This window comes from Dermacentor silvarum, chromosome 2 (assembly GCF_013339745.2).
Source record: "Dermacentor silvarum isolate Dsil-2018 chromosome 2, BIME_Dsil_1.4, whole genome shotgun sequence".
Classification (NCBI taxonomy): Eukaryota; Metazoa; Arthropoda; class Arachnida; order Ixodida; family Ixodidae; genus Dermacentor; species Dermacentor silvarum.
The window spans coordinates 239260140-239263692 of NC_051155.1; positions in this window are offsets into that span (position 1 = coordinate 239260140).

Below are 3553 nucleotides of genomic sequence, written 5' to 3' on the forward strand. Positions count from 1 at the left end.
TTCCCTCCCCGCGCGCTCTCTTTCCTTTCTCGTCCATAGCTATTGGGCCGCTCTGTGCACAAGGCGTTCGTTCCTGACGCGCGTTCTCTTTCTCCTCGTTCCCTACGCGCGCTCTCCGTCCTTTCGTTCTCGCGTAGCTAGGGCGCTGCGTGCACCAAGGCGTTTCGTCCCCTAAAGCCCCTCCATTCCACGTTTTCCTCCGCCGGCCAGGTCCGTTTCCCGACGGCGCGTTTCTTTCTCTCGTTCCGACGCGCGCTCTCTTTCTCGTCCCGTAGCTAGGGGCGCTGCGGTGCACAAGGGCGTTCGTTCCCGACGCGCGTTCTCTTTCTCTCGTTCCCGACGCGCGCTCTCTTTCTTTCGTCGTCCATAGCTAGGGGCGCTGCGGTGCACAGGCGTTCGTTCCCGACGCGCCCTCTCTTCCTCGTCGTTCCGCCGCGCCTCTTTTAGTTCCGACGCGGGCGTTCGTGCCCGGTTCCCGCGTTCTCTTTCTCTCGTTCCGCGCGCGCTCTCTTTCTTTCTCGTCCGTAGCTAGGGGCGCCGGTGCACAGGGCGTTCGTTCCCGACGCGCGTTCTCTTTCTCTCGTTCCCGACGCGCGCTCTCTTCTTTCTTCTCGTCCATAGCTAGGGCGCTGCGGTGCACAAGGGCGTTCGTTCCCGACGCGCGTTCTCTTTCTCTCGTTCCCGACGCGCGCTCTCTTTCTTTCTCGTCCATAGCTAGGGCGCTGCGGTGCACAAGGGCGTTCGTTCCCAACGCGCGTTCTCTTTCTCTCTCGTTCCCGACGCGCGCTCTCTTTCTTTCTCGTCCGTAGCTAGGGGCGCTGCGGTGCACAAGGGCGTTCGTTCCCGACGCGCGTTCTCTTTCTCTCGTTCCCGACGCGCGCTCTCTTTCTTTCTTTCTCGTCCGTAGCTAGGGCGCTGCGGTGCACAGGGAGGGCGTTCGTTCCCGACGCGCGTTCTCTTTCTCTCGTTCCCGACGCGCGCTCTCTTTCTTTCTCGTCCGTAGCTAGGGGCGCTGCGGTGCACAAGGGCGTTCGTTCCCGACGCGCGTGTTCTCTTTCTCTCGTTCCCGACGCGCGCTCTCTTTCTTTCTCGTCCGTACTAGGGGCGCTGCGGTGCACAAGGGCGTTCGTTCCCGACGCGCGTTCTCTTTCTCTCGTTCCCGACGCGCGCTCTCTTTCTTTCTCGTCCCGTAGCTAGGGGCGCTGCGGTGCACAAGGGCGTTCGTTCCGACGCGCGTTCTCTTCTCTCGTTCCCGACGCGCGCTCTCTTTTCTTTCTCGTCCGTAGCTAGGGGCGCTGCGGTGCACAAGGGCGTTCGTTCCCGACGCGCGTTCTCTTTCTCTCGTCCCGACGCGCGCTCTCTTTCTTTCTCGTCCTAGCTAGGGCGCTGCGGTGCACAAGGGCGTTCGTTCCCGACGCGCGTTCTCTTTCTCTCGTTCCGACGCGCGCTCTCTTTCTTTCTCGTCCGTAGCTAGGGCGCTGCGGTGCACAGGCGTTCGTTCCCGACGCGCGTTCTCTTTTCTCTCGTTCCCGACGCGCGCTCTCTTTCTTTCGTCCGTCCTAGGGGCGCTGCGGTGCACAAGGGCGTTCGTTCCCGACGCGCGTTCTCTTTCTTCTCTCGTTCCCGACGCGCGCTCTCTTTCTTTTCTCGTCCGTAGCTAGGGGCGCTGCGGTGCACAAGGGCGTTCGTTCCCGACGCGCGTTCTTTTTCTCTCGTTCCCGACGCGCGCTCTCTTTCTTTCTCGTCCGTAGCTAGGGCGCTGCGGTGCACAAGGGCGTTCGTTCCCGACGCGCGTTCTCTTTCTCTCGTTCCCGACGCGCGCTCTCTTTCTTTCTCGTCCGTAGCTAGGTGCGCTGCGGTGCACAAGGGCGTTCGTTCCCGACGCGCGTTCTCTTTCTCTCGTCCCGACGCGATCTCTTCTTTCTCGTCCTAGCTAGGGGCGCTGCGGTGCACAAGGGCGTTCGTTCCGACGCGCGTTCTCTTTCTCTCGTTCCCGACGCGCTCTCTTTCTTTCTCGTTCCGTAGCTAGGGGCGCTGCGGTGCACAAGGGCGTTCGTTCCCGACGCGCGTTCTACTTTCTCTCGTTCCCGACCGCCGCGCTCTCCTTTCTTTTCTCGTCCGTAGCTAGGGGCGCTGCGGTGCACAAGGGCGTTCGTTCCTGACGCGCGTTCTCTTTCTCTCGTTCCCGACGCGCGCTCTCTTTCTTTCTCGTCCATAGCTAGGGGCGCTGCGGTGCACAAGGGCGTTCGTTCCTAAGCCACTCCATCCACGTTTCCGCCGGCCAGGTTTAGTTCCCGACGCGCGTTCTCTTTCTCTCGTTCCCGACGCGCGCTCTCTTTCTCGTCCATAGCTAGGGGCGCTGCGGTGCACAAGGGCGTTCGTTCCCGACGCGCGTTCTCTTTCTCTCGTTCCCGCCGCGCGCTCTCTTTCTCGTCCATAGCTAGGGGCGCTGCGGTGCACAAGGCGTTCGTTCCCGACGCGCGTTCTCTTTCTCTCGTTCCCGCCGCGCGCTCTCTTTCTCGTCCATAGCTAGGGGCGCTGCGGTGCACAAGGGCGTTCGTTCCCGACGCGCGTTCTCTTTCTCTCGTTCCCGCCGCGCGCTCTCTTTCTCGTCCATAGCTAGGGGCGCTGCGGTGCACAAGGGCGTTCGTTCCCGACGCGCGTTCTCTTTCTCTCGTTCCCGACGCGCGCTCTCTTTCTTCTCGTCGTAGCTAGGTGCGCTGCGGTGCACAAGGGCGTTCGTTCCCGACGCGCGTTCTCTTTCTCTCGTTCCCGCCGCGCGCTCTCTTTCTCGTCCATAGCTAGGGGCGCTGCGGTGCACAAGGGCGTTCGTTCCCGAGGCGCGCTCTCTTTATCTCTCGTCCGTAGCTGTGGATTACCAGAATGATCCCCCGGTGCTTCGCCCACTCATCATCATTCACTTCGTGGATATGCTGTGATTTTTTTTCATCATCGCCAGTGGCTTCCAAGCTCGGAAAGCACAACACATTGTATAGTGCCTTGTCCCGAAAGTCAGCTTCGCCTCAATACAGCAGTGTTACGCGGTGGAGCATATTAAAGTGGGTAACGGCAATTATCACGGGACACACTATGTATTCCTTAATTATACACGCGTGCATCTGCCGTCTCCTATCACAGTACGAGCACACGGACACGCCTTCAGAGCTATTTCCGATGCATCTGTGGTGATTTGGGCCTTTTGAAGGCAGTAAAAGGCATACATTCATTTTTTTTTCGGACTGAACTTGGGGTATCTCTACCTCGAGATACCCCAAGTTCAGCAAGGATGAGTGGGACTCGCTACTGCGTAGCCCCGCTCTAGACAAGCAAAGCCTGCCTGTCCGGCGTGCCCGCGACTGGGCCGGTGGGCTAGACCTGCCGGTCCCGACGTGGGACTAGCCGGGTGCGCGACCAGTTCGCGTCCTCGCCGGACCTCAAATAAAATTTATTTACTCACACTCAAAGGCCATGTGACCTGACAAAGAAACAATTCGGCACGCAGGCTGTACGCAGCAACATGTATCATACAGACATACCGAAATCAACTGGAGTG